The sequence below is a fragment of the Megalopta genalis genome, unplaced genomic scaffold (genome assembly GCF_051020955.1).
Source record: "Megalopta genalis isolate 19385.01 unplaced genomic scaffold, iyMegGena1_principal scaffold0042, whole genome shotgun sequence".
Lineage (NCBI taxonomy): Eukaryota > Metazoa > Arthropoda > Insecta > Hymenoptera > Halictidae > Megalopta > Megalopta genalis.
Genome location: NW_027476111.1, coordinates 1,018,342 through 1,036,636, shown reverse-complemented (window position 1 = coordinate 1,036,636; position 18,295 = coordinate 1,018,342). Strand labels below are relative to the sequence as shown.

Here is an 18,295-nt window from a genome sequence, read left to right as displayed (position 1 = left end):
TAGGAGTTATGAATTGTACATTAAACTTAATATAACAATTTGCGTTCAAATTTTTTCGAGCAAACTTATTATAATACATACAAATACACTGTATGTTACCGTGTTCGTTTGAACAGTTCAAACAGATATATGTATAATTCTTATAGTTCAATACTGTGCATAGTACAAACAGAATTAAGTCTCATTATGAATTGATAGAATTAAGAATTAACTTTCCTACCTCGAGTATAATGATATAAAAAAATGATCACGTTTTCAACTGGCATTTATGCATTACTATCCTAAAAATGTAAGTTTTATAAATAACGCTAAATATTTATTACTAAAAATAAGATCAGATTAAATAAAACTAATGAAAACAAACACTATGTGGCATTACAACATAGTATAATATAAAGAGTATTTTCCCGAAACTACAGAGATTTAAATTATTATATTATCATTAAAAAGAATTTTCTCAGCTACTTTTAAAGTACACCTATGAGATTTATTATGTGTACAACATTATTTAAAATACCAAAATTATGAAATCCTTTTTCGAAAATCATCGGTTAGTGTGAAATTGGTTTAGTCAAGTGTATATAAACCAGTGTATTACAAAAGATGAAAAGTAACATTCTCTATTATTCTGAAAATGTCTAGTCATATAAGTCAACATAATAAAAAACATGGAGAATACTTAGGCGTGTTTCGTCCAAATTTTAATAGGAGTTTGTAGACAAATGTTTTATTTTATTTTCTTCTCATAGTTACTCTGGGGTTTTAATAATGTCAAGTAGAAAGTTGATTGAAGTCATAGAAAATGCTCACTGGAAGTGTGACATACGAAGAACATTCCTGACATATTTTTCATAGCTTATCTTCCACATACTTTAAATAACATAACGTCGAAAACGTGGGAATTTAAGACAGCGTTAAATTCATTTAAGTCATCCACAACCCACACTCTCAATGAGAGCCAAACGTCCAAATAGCGAAATAACCACATCGACGACCCAAGCATCATTTGCAAACGCAATTCAATAGATGAAACTGTGATAACAGCGAAGCCAAGATTAGAAGAAACAATGATGCAAACTCCACTCATCTACAATCTCCCAGGAGCCTCATCTACGCCATTACATCTACCAATAATCTCACTTGCCAAGATCAGTGAACCAAGTATAACTTAGTCTATACCTGATTACGAATCTAAATCCCAGGAGAACAGCAGTTCAACTGATGGAGACGAACCAGATATTAGCCCAGTTTTGCCACAACCTACGAACACGGATAACATTGTCACACCAGTAGATGAAATTCGATGAAAATTAATAGAAGAAGCTCGCAGTAGATTAATCGCAGGTCACGAGGGTGTAACGGAAACCTTAAATCAATTAACCCTTTCAGTACTACCGCCGCCTATTCGCGGCATCCACGGAAAGTTATGTGGGCACTTTATGTGGGCACCGTTAACAGCACCAACGGAAAGTTATGTGGGTATGATTACTCTCTATAGTACACATTACTTTACTATTCTGTGTTTAAAATTCCCGGCTGTTCTAATCGTTCCATTATAATATATAATTAGTAACAGTCAATAGCGTGCCTTAATTATATATGTTTTATAATATATAGATAAGCTACGAAAAACAAATTGGAATGTTTGCTTATATCGTTAATTTTTTTAATGTATAACTTACAATTTGAATTTAGTTCCCTTCAGGATGAGTGTAAAACGCTTGAAAGGATAAAGGAAATCATTGATTCCAAAAGAGATTCTGATGAAGAAAATCAATATAATTTAGCATTTCGCAAAAGGAGGAACAATCGAGCACGTGTACTTAGCACCTCAGTATCTGAAGAAGCAGTAGAGCCTGAAGTACGAATTGATACTCCTTCTAGCATCAAATGGACATCAAAGAAGCTTAGTCCAAAAATCCATGATTTTATGCCACATCATTCGGGAGTAGTAGGGAACAATTTAAATCGTTCGTCGAGAATTTTGGACTACTTCAGACTGCTTTTTTCTAAAGATTTAGTTAAATTTATTGTGCAAAAAACAAACTATTACCGGTGTCAACAGCTCAAAAGAGATCACTTGAACGCTTCAGAAGGGATGGAAGTGGATGAATTATATTGTTTTATTGCTGCGTCGTTATTAATGACGCGAACCAAAAAGCTATCCTTAAATGAAAATTGGTCTAAAGATAAGTTTCTCCGAAGCGATATTTTCAGTAAAATTATGAGTAGAGATCGCTACTTTTCATTATTGAAAATGTTGCATTTTACGGACATAGTCGGCCACACTGCCGATCATTTACACAAAATAAATGAAGTAGTGGAAATGCTACGAACATCTTTTTATCAATGCATTTCAGCCATACCAGCGGTTATGTATAGACGAAAGTCTACTCCTCTACAAAGGCCGTCTCTCGTTTAAACAATATATTCCCTCGAAGAGGAGTAGGTTTGGCATAAAATCATTCCTACTTTGTGACTGCAAGACGGGTTATATCCAAGACATAATCATTTATTGCGGGGCTAGTACTACTGTAGCTACCGAATATCAATATATTGGAAAGCCAGGGAACATTGTAATGTCGCTTTTGCAACCTTTTCTAAACAAAGGCCATACTATTGTATTTATCTGGATAACTGGTTTTCCAGTCCTATATTGTTCAACCTACCCCACGAAAAAAGTACGAACGCTTGTGGCACTGTGCAAAGAAGACGGAAAGAGATGCTTAAAATAACTGATAAATTGAAAAAAGGAGAGGCAGTGTTCCGCTCATCTGAAAATCTGTTTGCAATGAAATGGTTTGATAGAAAGAAATTTCAGAAGTACCTAAGAAGTCAAGAAAAAATGAAATTATTCTAAAGCCCAAATGCGTAATAGATTATAACTCTTCAATGGGTACAATCGATAAATCAGATATGGTGATAATTACTATCGATGCAACTCGCGCGCGCGCAAAAGTTTAAAGTGGTATCGCAAATACTTTTTCCACTTGATCGACATTTGCGTGTGAAACGCATACTGCCTATATAAGCACACCACAAAAAAACAAATCTCAATGGCGAAATTTCACCTTCAGTTGATTAAGGAAATATTAGAAAAATAACACAAGAATCATGAATATCATCGGTGCAGCAAGTCAGGAAGTAATTATCCCACAAGGCTCACAGGGGGACATTTTCCTTCGATATATCAGTCGGGGAAAAAAGATCGAAAACGAAGATGTGTTGTATGTGCGGCTGGTGGTGTGAGACGTGAATCCAAGTATCAGTGCGAACAATGTAATGTGGGCTTGCGCGTTTCCCCTTGTTTCGAAAACTATCACACCAAGTTACACTATTAGTTTTGTCGTTGATTATATTTCACTATTAGTTTTTTATTATTTATTATGTTACACTATTAATTTTGTTATTTATTTTAATTTTGTAATATTGGACCATATTATTTATATCAATGCCATTTACTTTAATTAATGTACTGTAAAGAAAAAGATATGATTTTAAAACGTTAAGCGCTATGCCTGTTTTGTCTGTCCTTCCGTCTGATCCGCGAGATAAGATACCGTCGAAATCGGTTTTCTGCCGAGGATTGGTTTAGGTTACGACAAAGCAGTATAAACATTTTAGAAATGTTTTTCAAACACGTTAAATTCCGCATCAGTCACCGATGTCGCGGTCCGAATGAAAAGTTTAGTGTCAATCACGCTCGAGATCTCTATGAATGCCGCAAAACATGTTTTCGCGGTTTACGCTGTCGGACAGTGCAACCACTCTTGCGAAAAACTTCCTCGTTCCACGAATGTATAACCGCGGCCAGGTCCTCCGTACCGAAAGGGTTAAAAGAAAAATATGACTGCCCCGAAATGAGAAAAGATTCACAAGAATTCGTTCGTTCACTTATCAGAACAAAACCCGTCAACCCGTGATTATTACGGACACATCTCTGGAACCTTTTGACGAACTTGCCATCGACACATTTGGACTACTTCCAAAAACAATCAATGGAAATCGCTACATTTTAACTATGCGAGACAATTTAAAAAAGTATTGGTTAGCAGTTGTTTTATCAGATATTAAAGCCATGATAATAGCTGACGCGTCCGCGAGTCATTTCATTGCAATACGTGAGACACCAAAATCCATTTCGATAGATGAAAACACTAGTTTCTTGGGAAACTAATACTACATGTTGCCGAGATGGATCGTTAAAAAGGAGCCATATATTGTATTAACAGAACATCTAAAACAATACATCGAGTCATATGAAGAATGGGACCTCTACTTACCATTTGCCATGATTTCATATAAATACCTCCGTCCACGAAGCTACGAATTTCACATCCCACGAATTAATCTTCGGGAATTACGATAAGTGAGCTAATCCGACATAACTTATGGTGGAGTAATACGTCCATGTGTAAAAAGAACCTGAAACAAGTAAATTCGATCCACGTTACATCGGGCCATACGAGATAGTAGATGTCGGATATAAATAATGCAATTTTAAAAACAGATGCGACCGGACACCTAATCGCGAAACATCAGGATAAATTAAAACACTCCTTCGTCTTCGATAGTTCGTCCGACACAAATTAAAAATTGGATTCACTTTCAGGATGAAGTAAATCCCGCTGATTATCCAGAGGTGCACGAGGATCTCTTAATATGCCAATGTATAAGGAAAATGCAACTCGTGTTTGAAGCTGAAGAATACAAATTGTGTGAAAAATGTTGGTCTCGAGTGGCAGCAGAAGAAAGAGAATTATTTCCTGAAGGCTGCTGGCATACCATCGCAGGAAACCACAGAAGTGAGGCAGATTGTCATTGTGAAGGATATGGTTCTGTAATCCTGGAAACATCAAACACTAGTCGATGCCGAGAATGCATCGAAGAATACATATTTCGAAATGTAACTGGAGACATTACAGTAATTAAAAAATGGCAAGGCCATTGATGTGGTTACTCAGTGGTAGCATCATGGCCGTTGGCAGCAACACACGCACATATATACTGCAAATAATTAATTTATACAAGCAGGAGAGTCATCGGATGAGAGCATTAATACTTTTGAAGAAATACTTCAATGTAGCAAGGAAGAAAATGTAGACCTTATATTTCATTGTGGAGATTTATTTCACGATGCGAAACCAACAACTTCTGATGAATTAAAATGTATGGAATTGTTAAATAAATACTATATGGGTCCCAGGTTAGCAAGATATGATAATATCAATATAAGATGGTATTTGAAGTATGACAAATATTAATTATTGTCTTTCCATCAGAGCAATTAACATCCAATTTTTGAGCGAGCCAGAATTAACATTCCCACACTGTACTTTTAAAACTGTAAATTTTTAGGATCCAAATTTTAATATTGACATGCCAATATTTTCCATTCACGGGAAAAATGACCATCCAAGTAAGAAATATAATATCAATAGTTTAAGTACAGTGATTTTTCAACATTGATTCAGCCATTAGTAATTATAATCAAAATTATAGGTTGTGGAATAAATGGGCCAAATGGACTTGTTGTCTGTGTCTGGTTTCATAAATTATTTTGGAAAATGGACAGCCACCCCTAAAATGATCATTCCTCCACTGATGATAAAAATGGGTAATACCATGTTGCAATTTTTGGTTTAAGCTACATGAACGATGATAAATTAACACGGATGTTAAACGATTTTAAGGTGAACTTATGAGATCCCTATATGTATTGAGAGGTCTTTCCATTTTTTCTTAATGCAAATGATTTTCATTCATAGGTGAAATGCTTTAATTTGTTTGTTTTACATAAAAAAACGTGCACCATGTCTTAAACGTGGATATACTTTGGAAGCCCATCTTCCCTCTTTTGTTGACTTTGTTGTGTGGGGAGGGGAACAGGAATGTTGTAGCATACACGTGTTTATCTCTAAAAGACAATACTACATTTCTCAAACAGGTATATTTTTAGATTTATTTATTAATTATGATGCATGAAAAATAAGAAACTACTGCTTAAGAAACGCACTTACAGATTGCGATTTCTTTATGCGAAGGCGAATCGAAGGCCAAACACATTGTCATACTTAGCGTAAACGGTAATAAGTTTAAGTTGAAGAAATTGAAATTAAAAACCGTTAGACCATTTGTGTTTGACACTCTGGTCCTTAATGATACAAATATAAAAAGTAACAATGATAGATTGCTATCAGAATCAGTTTTTAATATCGTCGACCGACGCATAGAAAATGAATTGATTCCTAGTACCGCGGAACAATTGTCAAATCATCCGAAGCAACCGGTCTTGCCGTATATTCGATTGAAAGTAATTTACTTGAAAAATAAAGAACGGTTCGATTCGACCAGGTAAGATTCTATTAGTATATTAACGAATACAAGTAATAAATGGAAATAAATAATATGTGTATTTTAGATTGGCACAGAAATATTGTGATAAAGTTGCTAATTCTCACGAATTAATTGTATTCTGTAAAACAAGAAGTTCCGGTAAGTACTCCAGGATACGACTGACATTATGAGCTATACTGAGGTAAACAAAAATTGCGATATTCTACAAGGTGCTCGAAGGTAAAATTTGTTTGGTTTTTTAATTAGGAGAATTAAGGTTTTGTGGAAACCAGATACAAGCAAAACTAAAAAGACACTTCAGTTTGGATGAAAATAAAGACCTATGAACAATACTAACGGTGAATGATCTAAATAAAGCATTAGGTAAATTTGTTAACAAAAATAAGACTAACGCTTTTAATAACCTACACAGGTAAAGCATATAGAATGTAATATTTCAAAATATTGATTTGCCATTATAAGCTCGATTGTATTGTTACTATTAATTCTTTACATATAGCCGTGAAATAAAAGAACTTGTGCCATGTTTGGAAACTAGTGGAACAACTCCAGATGTTGGAAATATCAGGAAAGAAATTAAAAATTATTGTGATAAGAGAAAGGAGGAAGCACAAAAACAAAAGACAGAAGTATATGTATACTTGCAAACAAACTCATTTAAAAATGATAATATACTATTAGATTAGACAGATTGGATAATCGCATACTATTTTATAGATGCAAACATTATTCGCTAATAGACCGGTAAAACCCTTTAATAATAACAAGATAATAGTTATTGACAGTAGTAGTAACGATGAACAAGAAGCGGAAAAAACAGATAAAGCTAATGGCAGTGGAGCATGTAACAAAAGCAAAGAAACCGATAAAAATAATGAAAATCATAAAACTTCTGTTGGTGTAACATCTGAGAGGTAATTTACTTCAACTAAAAAACAGACAACAGCGCAGGTACATCATCGAACTCTATTAAACGATTCACAGTTTATATGCATAGGTCTTTGATTTACTATTAACCATGACATTTTATCATTTGCTACAGGATGAAGCATTGGGCGGTGATGTAATAAAGAAAATAAATTGAGGGAAGCCTAATAAGATACGGTTCCTACGCAATTTCGATTCCAATTTAGATTAGTTTGTCCAGGTCCGAATCCTTGTTTATACACTACTTGTAAAACATTATATTAAACAAATACTTTTCATTAAATCTTGAAATATTTGATAATATATAATATATATTATATATAATTCGGACATTCAAGTTGCAACAAAAAAAAATACATACTATAAACAAATCTTAAAATCGTATAAAATAGAGATTTAAAAACGACATCAATCTTAAATAAATACTAATGATAGAACAACTAGTACAAGAACTAGTAAAACACCGTTTATCTGGACTGTGTTTATCCAACATAGTAACCCGTTACCAACAATTGGATATCAGGAACGATGCTCCTCTTATCCAACTCCAGTCTACGCGACATACCCATTATACAACACACTGTTTTTGTTTCTTAGTTAGAAATTCTAGCATAGTCTTCCTGCATAGAATGTAAGATAAGTAACGATTTAATTCAGTTACTTGTATGTATGTGATTCGTCCAGAAACTATATTCTCATTACGTCTTCACACAAATCAAACGAAAAGAGAAAAAGAGTGGTGCTTTGTATTGAAGAAAAATTTGAAATTAATAGACGCTTCAGAAACAATTAATTTCTTGTCTCGTAAATATAACATTGGTAGATTTACTGTATATATCATAAAAAAATTATAAAGATAACATATTAAAATGCAAAGAAGATGATGCAGCAAACACGAATAGAGGAATAAAAATGAATAACAGCTTCTAAAAGTCGGTGAAAGTAATTCATCTTTGCATGAAAGATCAGATAGCGAACAAACCGTAATCACAAAGTTATATATATAATGTTGCAAGGTGCATTTCACACTGCATAGAGTGCGATGTAGAAAATGTGATTAAAAATGATGGAAATGATAAAGGATTTCATATTCTTAACGACAATAAAATAATATCTCAAGTTATAGAGGATCAATCTGAAGTGAATGTATAATCAGGTACGCTATACAGTATGTTATATAATACTTACGTTAAACAACTTAAGAAACAGTTTCAGATATCTAGAAATAAAGAAATAAATACAAGACATGCCCATAAAGCGACATTTTATTAGAAAATAAGCTTACATATTGCAAAGAAAATATATTAGGAACATCGTAAGAAAAGAGAGTGGAACGTAGTGTATAAAGAGGTGGGAAAAGGTGAGCACTTAAAATAAACCTACCAGTTACAAACTGAAAAACTCTCGTTTTTTAACTTTTCTATGCCTATAACGAAAATTTAAAAAAATACGTATTGTAGATCTCGATAAGTTACATGCATGCCGAAAATTTCATCGAAATCAGTTAACGCAAGATCATAGTTACGAGCATTAAACAAATTTTAAAACAGCAACTTTCTCACAATTATTGGACAGAAATATTAAAAATCAGGACAAAACTGCGATTTTTGCGATCTTTAACTGTTTACCGCTTATACCAAAGTCAACCGATTCCACTGAAATTTTCAACATGCATATAAATTACCGAGATCTATGAAATGCATTTCTTAAATCTTCGTTATATATATTTCGTCATATATTATTTTCTTTAATCATTCTAAGCAATAACAAAATTCAAGTTGTTCAGTCCAGTTCTAAGCAAGTTATGGCGTTTTAAAAGTTGTCCGAATATTAATATAAATAAATATGGCCGCGACGCCATATATCCGCAAGAACCGATTGCCCACGTGGAAGACACGTGCTTCCAGTTTCACAAGCTTTCTCGAGACGCCATATGCGTAACGCACGTGGCGTGTAATAATTCGCACTGGCGAATAATTAGCCCAGCCGAGAGAAGGTGTCCGAGCCATCGAAATGTAAATGAAGAAATTCGTACTGATAATGAGACTTACCGAAAAACCGATCAGAAATTCCCAGTTACGAATGCGGCTTCTGGCCGGTCACTAGTCTTGACATATCTTTGGAACGGTCGCTGCCAGTTGTTGCCAGCACTGTCCTTTATTATTTCGCCTGCTGCCCTATGGTCTTTAGCGGCTATCTTCCTTCATTTCATATGAATTAATCTCGGCTCGAATTGTCACAGTTATACTTATTTCTTCCAAACACCCAACGCTACGGTCTACGCGACAAAGATCCTCGTTCTCGGCAGATCGCTTCTTCAGCCAGAAACGAGGCATTCCCCACTCCCCAGACTCACGGCTCGGCACGACGCACAAACCCTACGCGCACTCGCCGTTGCTCAGGGCCGGCACCATTCGACTCAGCCCACGCTCCGAGCGTCCTAGATCTCGCGGCATAATTTAGTGACTGTAGAGAATCCGCAACATGTTACAATTTCAAGAAATTTAGTTTATGCAAATACGATAAGCTCAATAAATGGAAAACCAAGAAAGGAATTGGTGGCCAGAACTTTAAAGGACAAACATCTCGAAAGTGAAAACATGTGACATGCAGTGTTTTTTCTTCCAGCCGCAGAATTTCCTTCTTTCCTGATTTTGTTAAAAGATTTACGAATCACTTTGCAAATAAAGATAAAAAAAATACAAAAATCATGCTTTCCACAAAACAAAAAAATAAATTATTATATTCAAAAAACTCTACCAAATTGCAGAAAAACAGTCTAGACTGAGCCCTCTTATAGGAAACTACGTGTTACATTTAAGATTACTTTTTTTGTCCGTGAAATGTGTATACGCTATACGTGATTGTACTGAACATGTGTAATAAATTATGGTACCCAAAGCTCATACAATTTTCGAAGTTTAGTATTTACCTATCACTCTTTATAGTGATTAGGTCAGTGCACAGAGATTGACACATAGTAATTAGATGAGTGTGCAGATGATAACTAGAAAAGGCTCAGTAAATGAGCCGTTCAGTGCACACATCGCTTAACTCCATAAAAGAAAAAGTTGAGAAACGCGATGAAACGATGTACATTGTTTTCTAAAATTCCTGTTATAATATAGATTCACACATATAATGTAGAATGCATAAATACAGATATAGCTTTCATCTGACGCTGTATAAAATTAATAAGAAAGAATAGCCACAAAAAATAATCGTCAGTAATGTTACAGCTTTTATGTGACTGGTGGAGTTAATCAATTTGGCAACTGAAAAAAAGTAGTAAAGTTAAATTCAGTCTTTAAATTTTTAAGTTTTTTATTACAGAAAAAGTCAGTTATTATATATTTTTATTACAGCTTTTGCATAAAAATGAATGTTCACAGTTCTGTTATATTATATTATTTGTAATTAATTCATCAGAAATATTATAAATAATGTCTTCTTCATCAGCTGGATGTGAGGATTCGTCATTTCGATTTGTTGTCAAGTTTTTATAGTAATCATGTTCAACAGGAGGAATGTATTTTAGCAGGTCCATCATGTCTCTCCATTTTTCCCTTGTCACAGTTCTGCCTTTAGGATATAATAAAGGCTGATATATATTTTTCAAACTTTTGCGGTCTACCTGATACAGATTTTCTTAAATTAATGGCTTTAAATTCTGTATCTTCATTATAATCACATTTGAATTGTATGAGATGGGGTTTGGACCTTTCTAATTTTATCCAGCGTATTTTAAGCCAATTTACTGGAAAGCCTGTGACGGTTACTTTTCTGTTAATGAGTGATTGTTCTAAAGGTTTTGTTGAAAAAATATCTTGGTGGGTCATTTGAATTAGATGAAATGGAGCTTTCTTTTTACATGTTTTGATTATATTGTACCAATCATCTGGTGAAAAAATGTTTTGATTTTTTTTCGCACGTGACTCAATAATGGCAAAATCTGAGTCATTAGGCAAATAGCTGTGCCCACTTATCAAAAATTTCATTTCAATTGACTCAGCTCTTATTTCCATACTCTGAACAAGTTTCAATAAACTTAAGACAGTTTTAATATTTCTGTTTTGCCCGGTACACGAATCCGAATATGTTATTATTTTTTCAAAGTTTGTAGCGTAAGTCTTTATGTACTTTATTAGACAAGATGAAATTTCTTGAGACCCACGAGATCCTTCAGTTTCTGGCCAAACAAACATGTGGCTTATATTTTTACTGAATTCATGACATCCGAAATTATAAACATATAAATTACGCTTATAATAAGCTACGGATGCGGTCAGCTTGGGAAAGGCCAAAGCTTCTTCCAAGTCGAAAGAAAATAAGAAAACATTTTCTGATGTTGCCATTCGGTCGGCAGCCATTTGACTGCGAGCCCGTTCAGCCTCTTCTAAGTGAGTTTCCTTTTCAATTTCTGCCATCTTCTTTCCCTCACCGTCTGAGGATTGAATTTTTATTTGCAAAGCATCACAATTTTGACACGTATCCTTTGATGGTTGTTTAAAATGTAAATTAAATTTTGTAGAGAACACATTATAGTAATACTTTTCTTTCACTGGTATTACATTTTCCTTTTCACATTCTGTGACGTATAGTTCACACATCTTCTTAATATTTAAGTCAGGATCTAAATATTGTCGTCTTGGATTATGAGCTCTAGTGTAGTGACTACGGTAGGCTGGAAATAACTTTATATGTTTTATAACACTTGTGTCATCTATTTTATTGCTTGCAACATGGCCTTTGCGCAGATTAACCAAAGATGTAACTTGTTCTTTAGGACAACATTTGTATATCCGCCCATCGCTCACCTGATAAGTGTCTCTAAAATATTGTTTGCAAACGGGAATATCACGTGTGTCTTTTCGAAAGTAATATGTAAAAGAATGTGATCTTCGTTCTTTAGTTTCATTCGTGGGGCGCCTTCTTTTTATTTCGTTGACTTTAATACAACCTCTTAAGAAAATATTTTGGTCAAGCTGACTATGTAAACTATAAAATGCCTTCATGGCAGTCTCTCTCTCATTTGAAAAAATTTTTTGGTTGCACTTTTGGCGGCATCTGCATTTTATATCGACAAATGTTTTTGCAGGTATTAAATTTCCTCCCCTATTCCTATATGCCAAACCTTTTGTTCTGTTATGCTTTTGTAAATTTCGTGTCCATTTATCAGGATTACAACTTCTTTTCCTCCCAATCAACGTGTTTGTTGCGAAATTTGTGCTGTTGCAATCAGATGAATCCGAGGAAAACGATAAACGTCTTCTTGAACCACACTTTCTGTTAATAAATCGTATTGAAGAACCATCACTGTTTTCGTCATCCACGTTGTTATTAGTCTCACTCATCTTGGTTATAACGGTATAATATTTATTTCTTTAAAAACAATCTGGGGTAATGATGAAAAGACCAAGAAAATATGTAGGCCGTGCAATAATGGTGAAGTAGACAGTAACATTCAGCGTGCGAGATCACTGTTATACTAACTACCGTTTGCGTTGCGCTTTTTTTTAATCTGTTTGTCGATGCGATTTTATTACCAATATTATTGAGAGGGGGGAAAGCATCTTCGGCTGTTTAAAACAAAGCGTTGATGCATGACAATAAAGCAACGATTACATTAGGGTATGGAGTTAATCAAAATGACTTCTGAAATAAATTACTTATTTTTCAATGGCCAAAAAAATGTTGCCGTTTAATGGTGTTAATTTTTATTATTCAGGGAAGTTATTATAAATATAAAAAGTTATGACTATAGCAAGTGCTTTGACACATAAATTTAAGATTTTTCAAAAAGTGGAGTTAATCGATGTATGCACTGAACGGCTCAAATAGCACGCAGTAGTAAACTTTTCATTCTTACAAGGCACAGTAACTCGATCGAAAACTACTATTTATATTTTGTTAAATATTTTATGTTCCTTATATATTTCAATTATAATAAAATTAGTAGTTATGTAAAAGACATCAACATATATGACATCAACAACATAAAAGACATCAACATAGAAAACCATATAATTTATCGAAAACTTCAGACGCCACTTTAATGGGCACAGTAAGTGACATACTAATCCTATCTGGCTATCATACAGAACTGAAAATTAACAGTTATGGACCTATATACATAATATCGATTTTAAATATCGGCATTCAACTATCACATTTCTCCTTGGTGCTCGAAGACATCGTCGCTACTCGGCAGTTATTTTGTGTGCATTGAGTTTTTTGTTTCAATTGATGGGTCAAACAACGCGTTTTAGTCAGCCTGTCGCAGTTACATAAACGGATATAAAGGACATAAAATAGCACGTGTGCATACTTCGAATAAAATATCATTATTTAATTGGATACGCGGTATTGCTTTTTGTTTATTTCCATCATTAAACAATGGAAACTGTTTGATGAGAATTTTTGGATTCTTCATAATTCTTTCACGAACTGAAACCGATGTCATAATTGTTTTCAATCTCTGCTTTATGAAGGTATATTCAAGAATGTAAAAGTTTGAATCTTCAAAATTCTGGCAAAAGTTATCCGCAAATCTATTCGTAGCCTTCATATAAAGATAAAGATAAAAGATGAAAATTATATTCAACGCCACGAATAAATACGCTTTGAATAAAAAATATATGTATTGGAAATGGATGTAAAAAGAAATGTGCACTGATACTTTCTGGTAGAAAAATATCTTTACTTCGCGACATGTGAAGAAGCTCAAAGAAGAAGAAACTCAACGAGCTACAGTGCCGGACGAATAGATAGCACACTTTAAAATTAACGTAATTTAGATTTATTTAAGGTAATAACCGAGATTCTAATACTATATAGATTTGTAAATTACTGTTATGAACATACACAAATAAAATAAAATTACGTTACGCCAGTTTAAACAATTTTACTTAGAAAAAAAGAATTTTTATGGAAATACGGTGGAAAATAATGATGGCATATTTCACTAAGAATTATGTTGCGACTCCATGTAATTCCAAATAAAAAAAAACATGAAAAAAGTGTAAAATAATATTTTTTTGTTTAGGATTTAGTTTTCGAGAAAATCGAGATTGAAAATTTGCTAAGCGCTGTACATCGCTTATAGCCGGAAAAGCATATGTACAAAGCAAGGTTTAAAACCTGGTTTTCTCAAAAACGAAATCCTAAAAAAAAAGAAGTCACTCTATATCTTTTTCATTCCTTTTTTATGAAGAATAATCCGGTAACCGCTTGTATATCGTTTCAGGAATACCCTGTACATATTTTTCAACAGGGTGATGCCGCGATTTTTTTTCTCGAGGATTAATCAGCAAGATCATATCGTTGAAAATTGTTGCGAAAATCATAACCATGCATTATGCAAATGACAGATAATTTCAAAAGATTGCCGAATGATAAAAATGTATTTAAGATGATAAGAAACAATTAGAACAAAAAACTAATAAAGAAACTTCGTAGATAATGACGACTGTTAATAAGTGGAAAGATGAAGCCACAAAACATTAGGCATTCAATATTATTGCTTGATTTATTGACATACATAATTTTTAGTTAAGTGTGCTAACATTTTGTCCGACTGTATTTCCATAAAAATTCTCTTTTTTTAAATAAAATTGTTTACACTTGCGAAATGCAATTTTATTTCATTTGTGTATGTTTATAGTGGTATTTTGCAAATTTATATAGAAACAGTATTTTAGTTGTAATGTTACATAAATGAAAATTACATTAGTTTTAAAGTATGCTATCTTTTTGTTAGATACTGTATTATCCCGAAATGAAAACTAGAGAGCATAATCGGAGACTTGAGACCAAGCATCCACATATTCGACACTTTCCTATCTTTATTTGAAAAACGATTCTATGAATATTGATTTGTTTTTGTTCTGGAACAATGTAGTTACGTGTTGATAATTAAGTGGTATTTTTATTTGTCGGACAAATTCTCGACTAATAAATTTATTTATTTCAAACACATCGAATAAAGATACTTATTTTATTAGGACCCTCCACAATATTGCATAAAGATGAAGAAGTATCTTTTGTTCGTAACGTTTCTATAATTTATTATCTAAATAATGTACAACTCTGCTAGGTTGTCATTTGTTTCGCAATTACAAGATGCAAATGAATTTCAGCATAAATTATACTGCAAAAATATCGTACAGTATTTATAATGAAATAGTCGAAAATGTAAAATGCTAGATGTTTTTAATCGAGTAGTACATATATTTAACCGATCCAAAAGTTTCAGTCATATTACTACGAGATCGATTAATATTGCATAAAAAAATAATGCATCGTCAGACATAATATAAAATTCGTTTATTAGAAGTAAGTTAAAAAGATTAAATATTTAAATTATGGAAAAAATTATAACTTAAATTACATTGCACAGCTACTGCAGTAACTCGAAATTTTATATTATTTTCACGATTCCCTTAGTTTCGTTAATATCATTTATTCCAAGTAGACTAACAAATATACGATCAAACCCTACTAGAAAATTTGAAAAATTTGGAACATTGATTGCAATAGATCATGTTGTTGAGGAACAGTCTTCTCTCTATTCCTGTGAAAAAGAAACATCAATTATTTTGCTTCCTCATTATTTTGGACCACAATTTTCAACAAAGAAGAAGTAGACAAAATTCTGTAATGTATCAGAAAGGGTCTAGGTCTAGGTTTATTTAAAAATGGTTTCATGAAAAAGAAACAAAATACGTCGAGATATGCTGTGCAATGCTTCGAAATTCTTGTTTACGATAGCAATGGTAAAAAAATGCGTGCTGCAGCATAGTTTCAGGACAGTTCTCCCATCCTTGACAGCAATTACAGGGAATACTATCTTATGGCACCCTCAAGTGGCTTTCTCGTTTAGAGTCTCCGACGATAAGAATCAAGCCGTCAGAGGAATGATTAACAGACGACTCGAGACAATAGATACGAACATGTGTACGCTAGAGGCGAGCAGGACAAGGATGACCTGCAACATCGAGATCTCATCGAATTAGGAAAGGACGAAAGAAATATTATAGTATATGCTTCTGATAGAATTGTTCGGTACCTATGAACCGAAGCATATACATTCGGATAAACGATGGAATAAAAAATGCTCAAAAATTAGTTTTGCCTATATCTTTATCCGAAATATATTTAAAACATTAAGAACTTAATTTTGGAAAAAATTGAGAAAGAGCAATACTTATGAAAAAAATTAGCCTCATCGGCGCTCGTGTGAAACGAGGACTTCAACATCCAATCTCCGAACGGCTACATCATATCCCTCTGACTCATCCGATAACTTGTGAACAACAACATCGTATAACCTGACTCACCTATGACTCCGAACTTCAGACGACCACATCTCATCCCCTTGACTCAGCTTCCGACCTTTGCACCCAAACCCCTGTATAAAAGCCCTAGGAAACTAAATAAAGATACTCATTTTCACCCAGAAGCTCGTTGCGCTAACTTCGTCGAACTTATTAGCGTACGCGTACCATATAAGTATCGTTTTCTAGTATTGTGTTAATTTGTGTTGTGTCCCATGACATAAAAATTGGCGATCCTGCCAGGATCCAGCTAATCAAGATTGAAGAAACTGCCGACGTGTGATCCGAGGACATACTACCGCAGGGACTGCGAGAGCCACATTCACTCTGGACAGCCGGATCGAATTTACAGGTAAAGGTTTTACCGAATATAGAAATCCACTTCCTGCCTATACAACAGACGAAGAATTAAATATGAGTCAACCAAGAGCAAGTTCACCAACACCATCGCAACTCTCTAATGTGTTAGAAAATTTAATGATACAAATTAACCGCTTAAATGAGTCTTATAACTCGTTACAAACATCTTTGGAACAAATTCACATTCGGCTAGACAAAAATGAAAAGGCAACTCTTCGACAAAATGAAGAATTTGCACAAAACTTCCGACGATTGGGATTAGAAGTAGTCACGGAAGAGGAAGAAGGAGCATCAGATGTAAATCAAATAAGAGAAGCTACATCTACACTATCTAGGTCGCGCCCAACATACGAAGCCTTTACTAGACGCCATGAAAATGGACGAGGCGAACGATTATCATCAGCCTTTGACATCATACGGACCATCGAGACCTTGCGAGGCCGAGACGACAATGGTGTAGAGGACTTCATAAGGCAAGTGAAAGCAGCTAAATCTATGTGTAGCGAACCTACACTCTTACTTAGAATTATTATCGCCGAACGTATCACCGAAAATGCCAAACGCAACATCCGATACCATCGTATTGATGACTACGACCAGCTATATCAGGTATTGAGAACTCAGATCTCAACACCTGTAACTACTAGTGGATGTCGTATTCAATTACAAAGCACCCATCAGAATTTGAACGAATCTGTAGCTCAATACAGCTTACGCTTTCGACAAAATTTAAACGAGCTCCAGTACGCTATACAAAACAAGCATAGCAATGCTACAGCCCGACGAGTAGTCCTTGCTGAAGAAGAAGAAGAGGCTATAAGGACGTATACCATGAATTTACACCGAGACATTGCCCCATTAGTAATCACCGCCAAACCAAAAAATCTCAACGAAGCTCAAGCAATAGCCACTGATTTAGAACTTTGGAACAAAGAAAGAGTCAACAGAGAAAGATCTAACCCACCTCCTACCTTAAGACCATCTCCTAAATCTTTCCTGAAACCACAAATGCCCATCAAGAAAGAAATCCAATATGACAAGCCGCGTACATTATCCTGTGATTTTTGCAAACGATCAGGACATACCAAAGATAAGTGTTTCCAATACCAAAATTTTCAATCGCGCCAGAGCGGAAAACTTCAACCTCGTGTGAATCACTTCGAGATAACAGAATCAACAGACGACAGTATTCAACCCCAAGAACCGCCGAACAAAGACCAACTACTGAACGAACAACAGCTTTACGAAGAACAACTGAACGACCAACAGCTTTACGAAGAATAACTGAACGACCAACGCGAATACATTACACACCC

The 18,295-nt window shown here is 34.2% G+C and overlaps 1 long non-coding RNA gene across 1 annotated transcript; it reads right to left on the bottom strand.

The window, feature by feature from the left end:
• Positions 1 to 562: 562 nt before the first annotated feature.
• Positions 563 to 9,649, bottom strand: LOC143261224 (uncharacterized). The gene is made up of 2 exons (XR_013035404.1): positions 9,336 to 9,649; positions 563 to 4,425 (listed from the first exon to the last, which is right to left on the bottom strand). It is a non-coding gene; the product is annotated as an uncharacterized LOC143261224 (long non-coding RNA).
• Between the last annotated feature and the right edge of the window lie 8,646 nt (positions 9,650 to 18,295).